Source organism: Hypanus sabinus, chromosome 4, assembly GCF_030144855.1.
Source record: "Hypanus sabinus isolate sHypSab1 chromosome 4, sHypSab1.hap1, whole genome shotgun sequence".
In the NCBI taxonomy this organism is placed as follows: Eukaryota; Metazoa; Chordata; class Chondrichthyes; order Myliobatiformes; family Dasyatidae; genus Hypanus; species Hypanus sabinus.
Window position 1 is genome coordinate 175197934 of NC_082709.1, and position 19736 is coordinate 175217669.

At 43.0% G+C, this 19736-nt stretch overlaps 1 protein-coding gene and 1 long non-coding RNA gene across 6 annotated transcripts in view; one reads left to right on the top strand and one right to left on the bottom strand.

Annotated features, from left to right (window-relative positions):
• The window catches only part of LOC132393524 (uncharacterized), a 59514-nt gene that overhangs the window by 20588 nt on the left and 19190 nt on the right, over window positions 1–19736 (bottom strand). Inside the window, exon 5 of one of the 5 annotated variants that reach the window (XR_009511904.1) lies at window positions 15217–16123. The exons of the other annotated variants lie outside the window; for them this stretch is intronic. The gene's annotated coding sequence lies outside the window, so the exon portion shown is untranslated. Of the gene's footprint in view, window positions 1–15216; window positions 16124–19736 lie in introns of those variants that run through there. 5 annotated transcript variants of the gene reach the window in all.
• Window positions 83–19596, top strand: LOC132393527 (uncharacterized). The gene is made up of 3 exons (XR_009511909.1): window positions 83–103; window positions 8531–8682; window positions 16843–19596. It is a non-coding gene; the product is annotated as an uncharacterized LOC132393527 (long non-coding RNA).

Below are 19736 nucleotides of genomic sequence, written 5' to 3' on the forward strand. Positions count from 1 at the left end.
GCTTAATAAATTCCCATTTTCCAGGCACATGCCTGAAGATGGGTCACTTGGTGATGGTGCAAAATCCATGAAGACCCAAGGAGATGTGGCAAGATGCGGAAGGGTAAAAATTTGTATTTTCTTAATCCATATTCCAATGCATGGAACTTTATGCATCATTAGGCAGCAGCTTGCAAATGGGATTGTTCCTGTACTTACAAATTCTTGGCTCAGAGGAAGAAATTGTCACCTAAATAAGTTTCTTGTTGAACTGCAGTCTGTAAGCTATCACAGCTTCACAATGAAAATGTTGTACCTTATGTTTCTTTCTGTCAACTAATCAAATTTTAATCTTGGCTGGAGACACTACAGTCAGGTCCAAATTGGATTATAGTCTTTTGTCTTTTGCTGGTTGTTATTTGCAAAGGAACGATTATTACTGTTTGGAAAGTATAACACTTTTGTAAACATTCTAACTTAGCTTATTGCTCAATGGGTATTTAAGGCTACCATTTACAGTCTGAACCACACTGCTCAACAGTTTGGTAGCAATGTATGCCATATGCATCACTGGAATCCAGTTAAGTACAGCGCGTGTGGCAATAGGGATCACTAATTCAATCATATGCGATTAAATGTGTGTTTGTTGTCAGTAGCCTTACATGTTGGGTTACCAGATTCAGATTCATTTACTTATCATGTGCCTATCCAACCATACAGTGAAACACGTCATCTGTGTGAACAACCAGGATGTGCTGGGGCAACCCGCAAGTGTCACCACACATTCCAGAGCCCACCTTGCTTGCAGTACACACGAGCAATAACAGCAGCAGAACTACAGCAGTACAAGCCATTTACCTCCCTACCAACCTCTCTCTCTCTTTGGCTGTCCATTGATTTTCAATGATGACTGAGGCCTGGGCAAGGTTGCACGGAAGACCTGAAGTTGCCCATGCTGCAAGTCTCCCCTCTCCATGCCACCGATGTTGTCCAAGGGAAGGGCATTAGGACCCATACAGCTTGGCACCGGTGTCGTCACAGAGCAATGTGTGGTTAAGTGCCTTGCTCAAGGACACACACGCAGCCTCAGCTAAGGCTCGAACTAACGACCTTCAGATCACTAGACTGATGCCTTATCCACTTATCCACCCTACCAACCACCCACACACACACATACACATACAGTCCTCTGACCCCAGGAGAGGCCATCTCCGGGCCTCTAGGCTCCAGGACTAACAGACTTACAGGCATTTAATTTCCCAAGTGGGTTCACAGAGATTCACAGATACATGGCTTTAACAATTAGGTCTCGCTTTTTGGACTTCTGATCAGCGTACATGCTTCCATCCATAAGACATAGAAGCAGAATTAGGCCATTTAGCCCATCGAGTCTGCTTCGCCATCCCATCAGAGCTGATCCCGGATCCCACTCAACCTCATACACCTACCTTCTCGCCGCATCCTTTGATGACCTGACAGATCAGGAAACAATCAACTGCTGTCTTAAATATACTCATGGGCTTGGCCTCCACTGTAGTCTGTGGCAGAGCATTCCACAGACTTACTTCTCTCAGGCTAAAAAAATGCTTCTTTACCTCTTTTCTAAAGGGTCGCCCCTCAATTTTGAGGCTGTTCCCTCTAGTTCTGGATACCCCCATCACAGGAAACACCCTCTCCATATTCACCCTATCTAGTCCTTTCAATATTCGGTAGGTTTCAATGAGATCCCCACATTCTTCTAAATTTCAGTGAGTGCAGGCACAAAGCTGCCAAATGCTTCTCATATGTTAATCCTGTCATTCTCGGAATCTTCCTTGTGAACCTCCTCTGGACTCTCTCCAACGACAACCCATCCTTTCTGAGATATGGGGCCCAAAACTGATGACAATATTCCAAGTGCAGCCTGACCAGTGTCTTATAAAGGCTCAGCACTATCTCCTTGCTTTTATATTCTGTTCCCCTTGAAATAATTGCCAACATTGCATTTGCCTTCTTTACCACAGATTCAACCTGTAAATTAACCTTCTGGGAGTCTTGCAAAAGGACTCCTAAGTGCCTTTACACCTCTGATGATCAAAGCTTCTTCCCGTTTAGATAATGGTCCACACTATAGTTCCTTTTACCAAAATGCATTATCATACATTTCCCAACACTGTATTCTATCTGCCACTTTTTTGCCCATTCTTCTAATTTGTCTAAGTCCTGCTGCAATTGCATTGCTCCCTCAGCACTACCTACCATTCCACCTATCTTCGTACCATCCGTAGACTTTGCCATAAAGCCATCAATTCCATGGTCAGAATCACTGACAAACAATGTGAAAAGCAGCAGTCCCAATTCTGACTCCTGAGGAACATCTCTAGTCACTGGCAGCCAACCAGAAAAGGCCCCTTTTTATTCCCACTTGCTGCCTCCTGCCTGTCAGCCATTCCTCTATCCATGCCAATATCTTTCCTGCAATGCTGTAGGCTTTTAAACATGGAAACATAGAAAACCTACAGCACAATACAAGCCCTTTGGCCCATAAAGCTGTGTCGAACATGTCCTTACCTTAGAACTACCTAGGTTTACCCATAGCCTCTACTTTTCTAAGCTCCATGTAGCCATCCAGAAGGCTCTTAAAAGACCCTAAACACAAAGTACACTGCAGATACATCTTAAAAGACCCTATCATTTCTGCCTCCACCACCGCAGCTGGCAGCTCATTCCACACACTCACCACTCTCTGTGTAAAAACTTACCCCTGACATCTCCTCTGTACCTACTTCCAAGCACCTTAAAACTATGCCTTCTTGTGCTAGCCATTTCCCTGGGGAAAAACCTCTGACTATCCACACAATCAATGCCTCTCATCATCTTGTGCACCTCTATCAGGTCATCTCTAATCTTCCGTCACTCCAAGGAGAAAAGGACAAGTTCACTCAACCTATTCTCATAAGACATGCTTCCCAATCCAGGCAACATCTTTGTAAATCTCCTCGTTCTATGGTTTCCACGTCCTTCCTGCAGTGAGGCAACCAGAATTGAGCACAGTACTCCAAGTGGGGTCTGACCAGGGTCCTATATAGCTGCAACATTACCTCTTGGCTCTTAAACTCAATCCCACGATTGACGAAGGCCAATGTACTGTATGCCTTCTTAACCACTGAGTCAACCTGCGTAGCAGCTTTGAGTGTCCTATGAACTCAGACCCCAAGATCCCTCTGACCCTCCACACTGCCAAGAGTCTTACCACTAATGCTGTATTCTGCTATCATATTTGACCTACCAAAATGAACCACCTCACACTTATCTGGGTTGAACTCCATCAGCCACTTCTCAGCTCAGTTTTGCATCCTTTTAATGTCCCATTGTAACCTCTGAGAGCCCTCCACACTATCCACAACACCCCCAACCTTTGTCATCAGCAAATTTACTAACCCATCCCTCCACTTCTTCATCTAGGTCATTTATAAAAATCACAAAGAGTAGGGGTTCTAGAACAGATGTCTGAGGCATACCACCGGTCACCGACCTCCATGCAGAATATGACCCGTCTACAACCACTCTTTGTCTTCTGTGGGCAAGCCAGTTCTGGATCCACAAAGCAATGTCCCCTTGGGTCCCATGCCTCCTTACTTTCTCAATAGGACTTGCATGGGGTAACTTATCAAATGTCTTGCTAAAATCCATATACACTACATCTACTGCTCTACCTTCATCAATGTGTTTAGTCACATCCTCAAAAAATTCAATCAGGCTCGAAAGGCACGACCTGCCTTTGACAAAGCCATGCTGACTATTCCTAATCATATTATGCCTCTCCAAATATTCATAAATCTTGCCTCGGAGGATTTTCTCCATCAACTTACCAACCACCGAAGTAAGACTCACTGGTCTATAATTTCCTACGCTATCCCTACTCACTTTCTTGAATAAGGGAACAACATCTGCAACCCTCCTATCCTCCAGAACCTCTCCTGTCCTCATTGATGATGCAAAGATCATTGCCAGAGGCTCAGCAAACTCCTTCCTCACATCCCACAGTAGCCTGGAACACATCCTGTCTGGTTCTGGTGACTTATCCAACTTGATGCTTTCCTGAAGCTCCAGCACATCCTCTTTCTTAATATCTACATGCTCAAGCTTTTCAGTTCACTGCAATCATCTCTACAATCACCAATGTCCTTTTCCGTAGTGAATACTGAATTCATTAAGTACCTCCGCTATTTCCTCCAGTTCCGTACACACTTTTCCACTGTCACACTTGATTGGTCCTATTCTCTCACGTCTTATCCTCCTGCTCTTCACATACTTGTAGAATGCCTTGGGGTTTTTGTTTATGCTGTCTGCCAAGGCCTTCTCATGGCCCTTCTGGTTCTCTTAATTTCATTCTTAAGCTCCATCCTGCTAGCCTTATAATCTTCTAGATCTCTATCGTTACCTAGTTTTTTGAACCTTTCGTAAGCTCTTCTCTTCTTCTTGACTAGATTTACAACAGCCTTTGTACACCACAGATCTTGTACCCTACCATCTTTTCCATATCTTGTTGTAATGTACCTACTCAGAACCCCACGCAATATCCCCTGAACATATGCCACATTTCTTCCGTACATTTCCCTGAGAACATCTGCTTTTTGTTAAGCAGCCCTCATGTGTGGCACCTTATCAAATGCCTTCTGAAAATCCAAGTAAATGACATCCACTGCCTCTCCTTTGCCCACCCTGTTTGTTACTTCCTCAAAGAACTCTAACAGATTTGTCAGGCAAGATTTCCCTTCACAGAAACCATGCTAACTTTGAATTATTTTAACATTAGTCTCCAAGTACCTTGAAACCTAGTCCTTACTAATGGACTCTAACACTTTCCCAGCCACTGAGGTTAGGCTAACTGGCCTATAATTTCCTTTCTTTTTCCTTCTGCCCTTCTTAAAGAGTGGCATCTTTGGTTTCACCCCAGGTTTCGTCACCTTTGGTTTCGTCATTGCTGACGACGGATTTTGTTGTTCCTCTCCGTGTCCTCTGATCCACCTGGCAGCAACCTTGTCGTTTCTTTAGCATTTGTCTGTTTTTACCCAGCACGGATGGAAAGCGGCAAGGAGCCTGCCATATTCCAACCCGGGACCACTTGCTTCAAAGTCCAGTGCGAATGCCACTACACCACTGGCTGGCTCGATGCTGAATGAGTACCCCAAACTGTAGAACTCAAACTCCGGACTTGCTGACAACAGAAGGCGAATGCAATGTTGGCACTCATTTCTAGAGGTATAGAATATAAGAGCAGGGATGTGATGTTGAGTCTCTATAAGGGACTCATGAGACCACACTTGGAGTATTGTGTGCAGTTTTGGGCTCCTTATTTTAGAAAGGATATACTGACATTGGAAAGGGATCAGAGAAGATTCACGAGAATGATTCCAGAAATGAAAGGGTTACCGTATGAGGAATGTCTGACAGCTCTTGGACTGTATTCCCTGGTGTTCAATAGAATGAGGGGGGAATCTCATAGAAACATTCCGAATGTTAAAAAGCCTGAACAGATTGTATACGCCAAAGTTATTTCCCATGGTAGGGGATTCTAGGACAAGAGGGCACGACTTCTGGATTGAAGGACGTCCTTTTAGCTGAGATGTGGAGAAATTACTTTAGTCAGAGGTTGGTAAATCTGTGGAATTTGTTGCCATGAGCGGCTGTGGAGGCCAAGTCACTGGGTGTATTTAAGGCAGAGATAGATAGGTTCTTGATTAGCCAGGGCATCAAAGGGTATGAGGTAAAAGCAGGGAAGTGGGGATGACTGGAAGAATTGGATCAGCCCATGATTGAATGATGAAGCAGACTTGATGGGCTGAATGGCCTACTTCTGCTCCTATATCTTATGGTCTTATTACCCTGAACACTAGACCCTGAACTCTGGTCTTGCCAACTTGTGTACCTAGCCCTCATGCCTCCTGCTCACATGGACCCTGGAACCCACCAATGACTTGCTAACCTGGGATGAGGTTCACCAGCCTTCACCTTCATTATTTGCTGACCCAATATCCAATCATACTGAAGATGTCCTTTGACACACGCCTATGTCAATCTCCAAAAGCCAATTGCCCATCTTTTCCCATGGCCCTGACATATCATAACTGCGCACTTGATATCTTTGTGGATATGATTTAGACTTTGACTGGAAGAAACAGCAGTAAGATTTTATTTGGGGAAGAGAGAATAGTTTCCATCATGCAAGATTCAATATGACACTAGCCATCGTACTCCTGTTATTTTTGCTGCAGGGCTAGAATAATCTATAGAACATCATTATTACTCTTTTGAGATTTGTCCCAAAACCACAATTCCTGTATATTGTTTTTGTCCTTGGGCTGTTCATGTTTTAGACTTTAGTATGTAACAGCTGCTTTTAATATAAATTGTGTACCTTTTCCAATTGCTAATGATGTTTTGTGTTTGGCATTGCAATAAATAGTGTATTATCGTCAAGTAGAGAGGCTTGGAGGTCATCTCCCAATGTGATTGTTAAGTGTCAGAGCAATAAAAAATCTGTCCCTGATATTAAGGACTGGTTGTAGTGGACAATTAATATACTTCCAGTCATGTGCTATGAAAACTTTGAGAAACTTCTGACAAATATCCACCTTACCAGTAGAATTCTAAATAGCTGGAAATTTAACTGATCTTTCCACAGAATGAACATATACTCAGTGGCCATGTTATTAAGTACCTCCTGTACTCAATAGAGTGGCCATTGAGTGTATGTAGTCTTCTGCTGCTGTAGCCCATCCACTTCAAGGTCTTACATGTTGTGCATTCAGAGATGCTTTTCCGCATACCACTGTGATAAAGCATGGTTATTTGAGTTGCTGTCGCCTTCCTGTCAGCTTGAACCACTTTGACCATTCTCCTCAGACCTTTCTCATTAACCTGCAACATCTGGTCAGTGAAGATACATACATCCGGATGCTCTTCATTGACTACAGCTCAATGTTCAACACTATCACCCCTCAATACTAATCAATAAGCTCCAGGACCTAAGCCTCGATACTTCCTTGTGTAACTGGATCCATGATTTCCTCATTTACAGACTCCTGTCAGTTCGGATTGGCAACAACATCTCCTCCACAATCTCCAACAGCACAGGTGCACCACAAGGCTGTGTGCTTAGCCCCCTGCTCTACTCACTTTATACTTATAACTGTGAGATTAAGCACAGCTCCAACGCCATGCCCTGGGAGATCGAAGGAGGATTGGTGAAGGGAAAACCGTGAGCCCCAACTTGTGCACATTAGGTTGCTTTATTAAAATGGGCCCTTTTCTTTTTGTTTTGTTTTGCTTTTTCTTTACTAATCCTTTAGTCAAATTAAGAATTATGAAGCTAAATTGTTTAATCATTGTGGTGTAGTCTTTTATTTCGTGGTTCTTATTTATAACAGGGTAACAAATCACACAACATCCAGACAAACAAGAGGCTTTGGGGTGGGCTCACATCTCAATCTCACACATTTGGCAGGGCCAGAGATTGTCCTCCCTAGACTTACGCAGCCAATCACATCAGAAGATCTGTCCTGAGAATCGCACAGAAATGCCATTACAGAGAAGGTGTGGCAGTTCCTCCACTTCCTTAGGCGTTTGTGCAGATTTGTCACGTCATCTAAAACCTTGACTAGTTTCTATAGATGCACGGTGGATTGGCTGCCTCATGGCTTGGTGTTGCAACACCTTGGCCTGAGAATGTTAAAGGCTACTTCATCACAGGAGAAGCGCATCTGCAAAGATTGATGACGCAAGAAAGCAGCAGCCATCATCCAGGACCTCTACCATCTAGGCCATGCTTTCTTCTCACTGCTACCATCGGGAAGGAGGTACAGGAGCCTTAGGTTCCATACCATCAGATACCTGAACCAGCATGGACAATTTCAGTCACTACAACACTGAGTTGATCACTGAACACAACTTATGGACTCACTTTCAAGGATTCTACAACACATATTCTCAATATTATTAGTTACTTAATTGTTCTATTATTACTATCATTAGCTTTTTTTGTATTTGAACAATTTGTCTTTTGTACATTGATTGCTTATCTGTCTATGTGTCTAGTTTTTCATTAATTCTATAGTATTTCTTAGTCCTACTGTGAATGCCTTCAAGAAAATAAAAATTAGGGTAGTATTTCGTGACATATACATATTTTGATAATAAACTGACTTAGAACTTAGAACTTTCAATTCCTGTCGCTGTCCATAAAAAGCTTGTACATTCTCCCCCTAACCACAAGGGTTTCTTCTGGGTTCTACAGTTTTCTCCCACATCCCAAAGATGTACGGATTAGTAAGTTGTGGGCATGCTATGTTGGCGTCAGAAGCATGGCGATACTCATGGACTGCCCCCAGCACATCCTCGTAGCGTGCTGATCATGGATGCAAACAACATAGTTCAACATATTTGCTTTGATGTGCATGTGACAAATAGCTAACCTTTCTTTAAGCTACCCTAATTTCAAAGTTCAAAGTTCAAATTTAATTTCAATGTATATATACCATATATAACCTTGAGATTCATCTTCTTGCAGGCATTCACAAAAGAGACACACTAGAATCCACGAAAAATCACACACAACAAGGACCGACAAACATCCAATGTGCGAAGGAGGACAAATCATGCAAGTTGTACAGTAAAAAAATAAACCAATATAACATAGGACATGAGCTGGAGTCCCCAAAAGTGAGTTTTCTGGCATTTTTCTTCTGAAAATGTTCATCTATTTCCACAATTGTTTCATCTTGCCCCAAATGCCCCGAGCCTGTCCCATTCATGTTTTGTGAGAACTAACAAGCAAATGTAATTAGACAGCAAAGGATAATGTAGGCATAGTTCTAATTCTCAGATGGCATGCATGTGCGTCATCGGAAACTGAATCTTTGCCACTAGTTTCAACTATGAGGGTAGACAGGAGAAGCTATGTTGTTTTCCTTGGAGTGAGGAAGATTGAGAGGAAATCCAGTAGTTGTGTTCAAGATCCTGACAGATTTATGTGGGGAAGGTCTTCCCTTTACCAGATATTTCAAGGGTCAGGGGACAAATTTAGAATTGTGGCAAAGATACAAAAGGGATTTGAGGAAAGTTTATTTTTAAAGGGATGCGAAACTCATTGCCTCCAGGAGCAGTAGAGGAACCAATCAGTGCTTTCATAAGGGAAATGGATAGCATTTGAGAGAGAATAATTAGCTCTGGGGAAGGATTGGGGGTGAGGCTGGTGGGCACCAACATTGGCCCAGTGAAGTAAGAGGCCTCCTTCTGTTCTCTAACACCCCTGTGAGACACCTGATTGCCCACAGCTTGGTTTTGAACAGACGCCTTTGTGATGTTAATCGATGCAGCAGGAAGGAAGAAGATAATTCAATGCTGAAAAGTTTGAAATAGGAGGAAGGTTTGTGACTGAATCACTACATTCAACTAAGTGGGAGGGGAAGCCAATTAAATGAGTACTGTAGACCAAAGAAGTCAAAAAATATTGGAGTATGAAGAACCTGCCGAAGAATATCACTAAACTACGACACCATGCGGCAGGGTAGCTTGCGGTTAGTTTGATGTATATTCAGGGTTCAACGACCACAGTTGACTGTAAGGAGTTTGTACATTTCCCCGCATCCCTATGGGCCTCCTCTGGATTCTCCGGTTTCCTACCACATCCCAATGACGTACAATACAGGTTAGGGTTAGTGAGTTGTGGGTCTGCAATGATGCTGCCAGAACCATGTTGACACTTGTGGGCTGCCTAGCACAACCTTCACTGGTGTGATTTGACGCAAACCATGCATTTCACTGTATGTTCTGATGTATACGTGACAAGTAAAACTAATAAAACTAACCGTCCATGTTTACATGTCTTTTGTAGGATTGGGATGGATCTCTGAGAAAAGTGGACATCAACTGCTCATTTGGTTCACTTCTCGCCCCCACGTCTCTCTCTCCTCTCTCCTCCACACCAAACCTCCCTCTTTCTCTCACGCTCTCACCCCACCTCTCTCTCTCTCTCTCTTTCTCTCTCTTCTCTCTCTCTCTCCAAACCCCACTTCACCCCTCCCTCCCTCCCTCCCCCCCTTTTTCTCTCTCTTTTAAAACTTATGAGGAGAACCTGGAGAATCTGGAGACATTTGGCCTGTTCTCCCTGGAGTGTAGGACGCTATGGGGTGGATGATTGAGGTACATAACATCATGACGGGTATAGAAAGGATAGACCACAGGAATCATTTCCCTTTCTCGAGGCTGAATGAATCTGTTGACAGATTTACAGAAAGATCTATGAGATTTAGAGGTGATAAGAGCAAGATGTTTTCACCTAGAGTGTGGCGAGCACATGGAATTCAATGCCAGAGGACGTAGTAGAAACAGAGCTGTTGACAGCATTTAAAAGGTGCCTAACTGCACACCTGTGTACACATTGAAGATTATGGACTAAAAGCTAGGAGATGGGATTAGTATGGATAGGTGACCTTTGGTGGGCTGAGTGCCCGACAGTGCTCTTTGTGTCTGTGACTCCATGAACACCACCACCACTTTTGCCAGTCAGTATGGCTTGATCATCCTACTATCACAGACATTCTTTTGTTCCATCCACATCTCCCCCACCTCTGCAACTTGAAACTTATTTAGAGCAACACACACAAAATGCTGGAGCAACTCAGCAGGACAGGCAGCATCTATAGAACAGAAGACACAGTAGACACCCCTCATCAGAACAGTAAAGGAAGGAGGAAGAAGTTTCCTTTCCAGTGTGGTGAAAGACCATCGACCTGAATTCATGACCGTTTCTCTCTCCTCAGATGCCACCCAACCTTTGGAGTATTCCCAGCTGCTTCTGTTTTGCGTTACAAGTTTCTAACGTCTGTAGGCTAACGCTTTTTGATATGTGTAAACACGAGTTGCATGTGTTGAGAAAGAACAGACGGCCTGTATCTCTGACTGTGGTAGGTGCAGAGGACCCAACACGTTAACCAGCTGGTGCAGCTGTGTCGATACATGAGAAAGGCCACAAGGCATGGAAAACGTACTTGTTAAGTTAAGTCAAGATTACTGTTACAGGTACAGGTACAAAGAACAGCTTGCTTGCATCAGTATCATGGGCACGTACAGTAAGTACAGATATCTCACAGAATATCACTTATACATAAATTATGCTAGACAGTGTATAAAGTGCAACAGATTTAAATAAATATTCAAATGTCATATGTTGTTTTAAAGGGGCAGCTTTAAGTCATAGAAGTATGTAGCATATAAACAGAAATTGACCCATTGCATTCTCCATTAGAATCAGGTTATTATCACCAGCATATGTAGTGCAGTTGGCTATTTTGCAACAGCAGTAAAATGCAATACATAATAATAGTAAAAATGTGAATTACTGTAAGTATATATATGTCAAATATATGTCCAAAAAAAAGGAAATATGACAGAGCTAAGATGAGTGGGAGGACAGATGATTGGGAAGTTTTTAAGGAACAACAGAACTTAACTAAAAAGAATACGGGGAGAAAAAATGAGGTACGAACGCAAGCTAGCCAGGAATATAAAGGAAGATAGCAAAAGCTTTTTTAGGTATGTGAAGAGAAAGAAGATAGTTAAGAACAACGTTGGGCCCTTGAAGAATGAATTGGGTGAAATTGTTAGGGGAAACAGAGAAATGGCAGAAGAATTTAATGAGTACTTTAGATCTGTTTTCACTAAGGAAGACACAAGCAATCGCCCAGATGTATGGATGGGCCAAGGACATAGGGTAACAGAGGAAATGAAACAGATTGACATTCGGAAGGAAACGGTGATGAGAAAACTGATGGGACTGAAGGCTGACAAATCCCCAGGTCCAGATGGTCTGCACCCTAGGGTACTAAAGGAGGTGGCCCTGGAAATTGCAGATGCATTGGTAATCATTTTCCAACGTTCCTTAGATTCAGGATCAGTTGCTGAGGATTGGAGAATGGCTAATGTTATCCGAATTTTTAAGAAAGGAGGGAGAGAGAAAACCGAGAACTATCGACCTGTCAGCCTGACATCGGTGGTGGGAAAGATGCTAGAGTCCATTATTAAGGATGAAATAGTGGCATATCTAGATAACAGTGATAGGGTTGGGCTGAGCCAGCATGGATTTACCAAGGTAAATCATGCTTGACTAATCTATTGGAGTTTTTCGAGGATGTAACCAGGAAGTTAGACGGGGGAGATCCAGTGGATGTGATGTACCTCGATTTTCAGAATGCATTTGATAAAGTCCCACATAGAAGATTGGTGGGTAAAATCAAAGCTCAGGGCATCAGGGGGAAGGCATTGACATGGATAGAAAATTGGTTGGCAGATAGAAAGCAAAGGGTAGCGGTGAACGGGTATTTCTCGGAATGGCAGGTGGTGACTAGTGGGATGCCACAGGGCTCGGTATTAGGACCACAGCTGTTTACCATTTACGTTAACGATTTGGATGAAGGCATAGAAAATAACATCAGCAAATTTGCTGATGATACTAAGCTGGGTGGCAGTGTGACATGTGATGAGGATGTTAAGAGAATTCAGGGTGACTTGGATAGGCTGGGTGAGTGGGCAGATACTTGGCAGATGGCGTTTAATGTGAATAAGTGTGAGGTGATCCACTTTGGGAGTAAGAACAGGAAGGCAGATTATTATCTGAACGGTGTAGGGTTGGGTAAGGGAGAAATACAAAGAAATCTTGGAGTCCTTGTTTGTCGGTCACTGAAGGTGAATGAGCAAGTGCAGCAGGCAGTGAAGAAGGCTAATGGAATGTTGGCCTTTATTACAAAAGGAATTAAGTACAAGAGCAAGGAAATCCTCTTGCATTTGTACAGAGCCCTGGTGAGACCACACCTGGAGTATTGTGTACAGTTTTGGTCTCCAGGGTTAAGGAAGGACATCCTGGCTGTAGAGGAAGTGCAGCGTAGATTCACGAGGTTAATTCCTGGGATGTCTGGACTGTCTTACGCAGAGAGGTTAGAGAGACTGGGCTTGTACACGCTGGAATTAAGGAGATTGAGAGGGGATCTGATTGAAACATATAAGATTATTAAGGGATTGGACAAGATAGAGGCAGGAAATATGTTCCAGATGCTGGGAGAGTCCAGTACCAGAGGGCATGGTTTGAGAATAAGGGGTAGGTCATTTAGGACAGAGTTAAGGAAAAACTTCTTCTCCTAGAGAGTTGTGGGGGTCTGGAATGCACTGCCTCGAAAGGTAGTGGAGGCCAATTCTCTGGATGCTTTCAAGAAGGAGCTAGATAGGTATGTTATGGATAGGGGAACCAAGGGACATGGGGACAAGGCAGGAACTGGGTATTGATGGTAATTGATCAGCCATGATCTCAAAATGGTGGTGTAGGCTCGAGGGGCCGAATGGTCTACTTCTGCACCTATTGTCTATTGTCTATAAATAGTTAAATAAGTCATGTAAAAATAGAAACAAAAAAGTACTGAGGTAGTGTTCATGTGTTCGATGTTCATTTAGAAATCGGGTGGCAGAGGGGAGGAAGCTGTTTCTAAATTATTGACTGTGAGGCTTCTGTACCTCCTTTCTGATGGTATCAATGAGAACAAGGCACGTCCTGGGTGATGGAGGTCCTTAATGGCAGATGCTGCCCGTTTGAGGTATTGCTCCATGCAAATGTCCTGGATACCACAGATATCTTATGCTCATGATGGAGCCCACTAAGTTTACTACTCTCTGCAGCTTATTTCAACCCTGTGCAGTGGCCTCCCCCCCCCCATACCAGACGGTGATGCAGCCAGTTAGAATGCTCTCCACAGTACACCTGTAGAAATTAGTGAGTGTCTTTGGTGACATTCCTAATCTCCTGAAAATCCTACTGAAGTACAGCTGCTATCATGTCTTCTTTGTAGCTGCATTGATATGTCCTCAGAGAAGTTGACACCCCAGGAACATGAAATTGCTCACTCTTTCCACTTCTGATCCCTCTGTGAGGACTGGTGTCATGATCAAGAAAAGTACAACCTAAATGAAACCAATGTCTCAACTCTCAGTTGAAGCCTGTTACATATCAAATAGTCATTAGTATGTTTTATATAGAGCCACTATAGAATTCTACAGTACAGAAACCAGTCCTTTGGCCTATCTAGTCCAAGCCCAGATGTTGTTGTGCCTAGTCCCATCAACCTGCACCTGGACCATAGCCCTCCATACCTCTCCTGTCCATGTACTTAGCCAAACTTCTCTTAAAGGTTCAATTCGAACCCCCAAACCATCACTTCCGTTGGCAGCTCGTTCCACACTTCCACTAGCCTCTGAGTGAAGATCTCACTCAGATTCCCCTTAAATATTTCACATTTCACACTTAACCTATGACCTTCAGTACTAGTGTTTGCTTTGTGTGGTTTTTTTTTACTGCTTTTACCATGTTTTCATAAAGTGAGTTCCAGATCCCTGCCAATTATTTGGAATTCTCATTCACTCCATATACCAATTGGCTCAGACTGATGGCCACCAGTAATTACAGTGTCATCTCTACTGAGACTGATCCTTCCTGCTCACTCTATATCAGCCACTCATACACACTTTGTATAGAATCACTGAAATTTGTATCATTTTTCTGACATTGGAGGAGAATTAGGCTATTTGGCCCATTGGGTCTTGGGTACCATTCCATCATGGCTGATTTATTATCTATCTCAACCCCATTCTCCTGCCTTCTCCCTGTAACCGGCAGTCCAGTTTCATGTCTATATGTGAACCTAGTCCTCCTCCTGCTCAGTAGCCTGTCACTTGTTACCAGAGTTTTGTCACTTTACCAGTCCTGACGAAGGGTCTCGGCCCGAAACATTGACAGTGTTTCTCCTTATAGATGCCGCCTGGCCTGCTGTGTTCCACCAGCATTTTGTGTGTGTTGCTTGAATTTCCAGCATCTGCAGATTTCCTCGTGTTTACCAGAGTTTTGTACTTTACTTTCAAACTTTCAACAACCAAATCAGAATCAGATCTATTGTCACTGAAATATGTTGCAAAATTTGGTGTTTTGCAGCAGAAAAACAAGACATAAAATTAATAACAAGAAAAAATCTGCAGGTGTTGGAAATCTGAGCAGCACACACAAAATGCTGGAGGAACTCAGCAGGCCAGTTAGCATCTATGGAAAAGAGTACAGTTGATGTTTTGGGCCAAGACCTTTTGGCAGATGTAAAATTACTATAAAATACAAAATTAATTAAATAGTGCAGAAAGGTTCAAAGTTCAAAATTAGTTTTATTATCAAAGTACATATCCATCACTATATACAACCCTGAGATTCATTTTAATGAAGTAGTGTTCATGAGGTAGAAGCTTTTCCTAAAGTGTTGAGTGTGTGAGTTCAGGCTCCTGTATCTTCTCCATAATGGTAACAATGAGAAGAGGGCATGTTCTGGATTGTAGGAGTTTGGCATGATCGTTTGTTCATCATGTGTCATCTTGTACGACTTAAGTGATCATGGTCTTCCAATACCGTGATTGTTCTTGGCTAATTTCTCTACGGAAGTGGTTTGCCATTGCCTTCTTCAGGGCAGTGTCTTTACCAGATAGATGACTCCAGCCATTATCAATACTCCTCAGAGATTGTCTAGTGGTCGCATAACGAGGAATTGTGATCTGCACCAGTTGCTCATATTACCATCCACTACCTGCTTCCATGGCTTTGCATGACCCTGATCAGGAGACTGAGCAGGTGCTACACCGAGGAAGCAGAGGGAAGGAGCACCTTATACTTCCTTTGGCAGAGACTTATCTCCATGAGTATGAAATAATAAGATAAGAGTCCTTAAATGAGTGTACCTGTCCCCTTTTGTTCAAGAGTCTGATGATCAAGGGGTAGTAACTGTTCTTGACCCTGGTAGTGTGAGTCCTGAGGCACTTGTATCTTCTACCTGTTGGCAGCAGTGAGAAAAGAGCATGGCCTGGGTGGTGAGCATCTTTGATAATGGATCATGTAGATCTGCTCAACTGTTAGGACAGTTTTACCCATGATGTACTGGGCTGAATCCACTAACTTGTGTCCGATTTTCCACTCAAAGGCATTGGTGGCCTCATACCAGGCCGTGATGTAGGCAAAGCATTTTTCACCACACATCTATAGAAGTTTGTCAAAGTTTTTGATGACATGCTGAATCTCTGTGGACTCCTGAGGAGAAAGTTGGAACAAGGTCCTGAATTTGGAGACACAAGAGACTGCATATGCTGGAGTCTGGAGCAACACATAAAGTGCTGGAGGAACTCAGCAGGGCTGAGTTAGCTAATGAGTTTCAAGGACATTCGACAATGCCTTCAGCACAATGGCTTGACTCATTTTAATATAATTTTAAGCAAATGGGTGACAGAGATACTAGTGCTGTAGAATGCAAAGCATTGACCCTGTTGCATTGGATTAGGAACAAGTGGGCTTATTTTATTAAAAAGCAAAAAACAAAACTGCAGGTGATAGAAATCTGAAGTATATAAAAAAAAGATCTACTGAAAATACTTGGCAGTTAGGCAGCATCCAGGAAGAAAGAAACAGAATCAACGTTTAAAGCCAATAAAGAATCCTCAGAGGGTAATGGAGTGAGAAGGGTCTCAATGTGAAATGCGGGCTGCCCATTTCCCTCCACTGATGGTGCCTCCGGCGTTTCGGATGCTGGGTAAATTGGTCATTGTATTTGTCCCTTGATTAGACTAAGGTTAAACTGGGGATTATTGGGCACTGCAGCTCGAATGAGAAAGGGCCTATTCTGTGCAGTGTCTCAAAAATAAATAGACTTGAGTGATCAATCACAGTCCCCTTAGCAGGTGGGGCAGGCTCAACAAGTCTACTTTTGTAGCTAATTTTTAAAGTTTCTGCATTTCTGCTTTACTTTGATGCAGGTCCAGGTTCAGGAGCAGTAATTACCTTTCAACCACCATGCTGATGAATTTCTCTCACCTCATCCCTGAGCTCATTCTCCAACTCATGGACTCACTTTCAAGGACTCTCCAACGCATGTTCTCAGTATTATTTACTTATTAGTTTTATTTGTACAATTTGTACAATTCTTCTGCACATTGCTTGTTTGTCAGTCTTGTTATGTATAGGTTTCATAAATTCTATAATATTTCACTATTTTCCTGTAAATGTCTGCAAGGAAATAAACCTCAGGGCAGTATAAGGTGACGTATATATTCTTTGATAAAATTACTTCGGATGTTTGACGTTGATGTGTTCTGTTCACTTCAGAGGGTTGGATTCCATGAGGGGAGTAACGCTAGAAATGTAATTGTGTTGAAAATGTTGTATTTCTGGTATTCCAAAGAGCAACAGGCACAGATGGATTGTATCCAACTTTTCACAGGTCTTTAAATTTGTGAGTGGTACCAGCGAAACGGACAAGCACTAATGTTCTATTCGGGTCAGGAGCATGAGCCTGGGAATTGAAACGTTGCGGAGTGATTTATACTGCAGGGAGTTAAGCAAGGAATCTGTGTGCAAATATAGCAGCCTGTTAGAGAGAGGAATTCAGCTCATCAATCAGATTAACATGAGGGAATTGGACAATGTGGGTAAGAACTCTTTCACCTCCAGTATTTACCTTTTAATCTAATCCAGATGCAGAGCGGCTCTGCGCAGTCAGGGTATAATTCCAAATAATTGTGAGGTGGGCCTGTCTTAGGATATTCAGGCAAAGGATAGAAAATGTTCTCTAGTTTGGCAGTAAGTTAGACGTTTCAGTTAGGACATTGATAGGAAGGCTGATGGAAGGAGTAAAGATATTTCTGTTCGGAGCAGGAGTTGAAAGAGATTCAGTCTAAGGCTAAATGCCCTGAGATCACACCTCGATAAAGCCTGAAAAGTGGGGATTCTCGGCAGGATGGACAGAGAAACAGAATTCACATTCCTGAACAAGTTTAGTTCTATGTCCCATCCCATTCTGACATTTTGGTCCATGGCCTCCTTCGTTGTCATGATACGGCCACGCTCAGGTTGGAGCAGCAGCTCTCCATATTCTGTAGCCTCCAACCTGATGGCATAAACATTGATTTCTCCAACCTCCGGTAATTTCTCCTCCTCCTTTTTCATTTCCCATTCTGGCTCCCCTCTTACCCCTTCTCTCTCCTCATCTGCCTATCAACTCCCTCTGGTGCCCTTCCTCCTCTTCTTTCTCCCATGGTCCACTCTCTTCTCCAATTTGATTCCTTTTTCTTCAGCCCTTTGCCTTTTCCACCTATCCCCTCCCAGCCTCTCACTTCCTCCCCCTTCCCTCATCTACCTTCCCCATCACCTACTCTCACCACTCACCTGCCAGCTTGTACTTCTTCTGCTCCCCCACCCCTCCTGCCCACCTTGTTATTCTGGCAACTTCCCCCTCCTTTCTGGTCCTGATAAAGGACCGCGGCCCGAATCGTCAAGGGTTTATTGCTCACCATAGATGCTGCTTGACCTCCCGAGTTCCTAGAGCATTCTATATGTGTTACCCTTGAAATAAGATGCAACTTCTCCCTGTTGAAAATCTTGGAACCATGTAACACATAATCCTTGCTTTGGCACCACCTCACAAACCACAACATGCGCAGAACTCCAGGTACCTCCTGTCCATCTGTGGAAGAGTCTGCAGTCCCCCCTGAACCCACAAAGCCGCAAAACAATTACTTAATCCTCAACTCTAAGGGACTGCCTAAGGAGTGAAACTGGTTAGAATATGGACTGATTTAGAGACAGCAGACAACATATTACGGAATGCCAAGCCAGTGTTCCTCAGTAAACACACACAGATGCTGGAAGAATTCAACAGGTCAGGCAGCATCGATAAAAGGAAATGGAGAGGCGATGTGTAGGGTTGAGACCATGCATCAGGACCGTAAGACTATAAAGAGGTTGTTCAGCAAATTATACAAAATGATGCAGAGGGAACAGCTGGAGCTGATGAATACTGGTGACTGAAACTATAGCTTCACCTTCAAGGGCTTTACAACTCAGTATTATTTATTTACTTTTTAGAAATTTATTTGCACGATTTGTCCCCTTTTGCACATAGGATGTTTGTCAGTCATTGTTAAGTATGATTTTTCCATTGTATTCTTTATTTTCCTGTAAATACCTGCAAGAAAGCGGATCTCAGAGTAATATATGGTGACATACGTGCACGCAGTGGCCACTTTATTGGTACGTCTATACACCTGATTATTAATGCAAATACCTAATCAGCCAATCACGTGGCAGCAGCTCAATGCATAAAACTGTGTAGACATGGCCAAGAGGTTCCATTGTTGTTCAGACTAAACATCAGAATGGCAAAGAAATGTGATCTGAGTGACTTTGACAATGGAATGATTGTTGGTGTCAGATGGGGAGGTTTGAGTAGTTCAGAAACTGCTGATCTGACACACAACAGTCTCTAGTGTTTAAAGGGGATGGTGCGAAAAAACAAAAAAAAAATACAGCGTGAGAGTCAGTTCTGTGGGAGGTAACACCTGGTCAGAGGAGACTGGCATGACAGGTTCAAGCTGACAGGAAGGTGACAGTAACTCAAATACCCACGTATTACAACAGTAGAGTGCAGAAGAGCATCTCTGTATGCACAACATGTCAAATATTGAAGTGGGTGGGCTACAGCAGCAGAAGACCACAAACATACACTCACTGGCTAATTTGTTAGGTACAGGAGGTAGCTAATAAAGTAGCTACATAGTTCAATAATAAATTTACTCAGAACTTTGAGCTTTGAAGAGAAAACAGAGATGCCTTTAGATTCATAATGGTTGAGAATGACATCAAACATCACTTT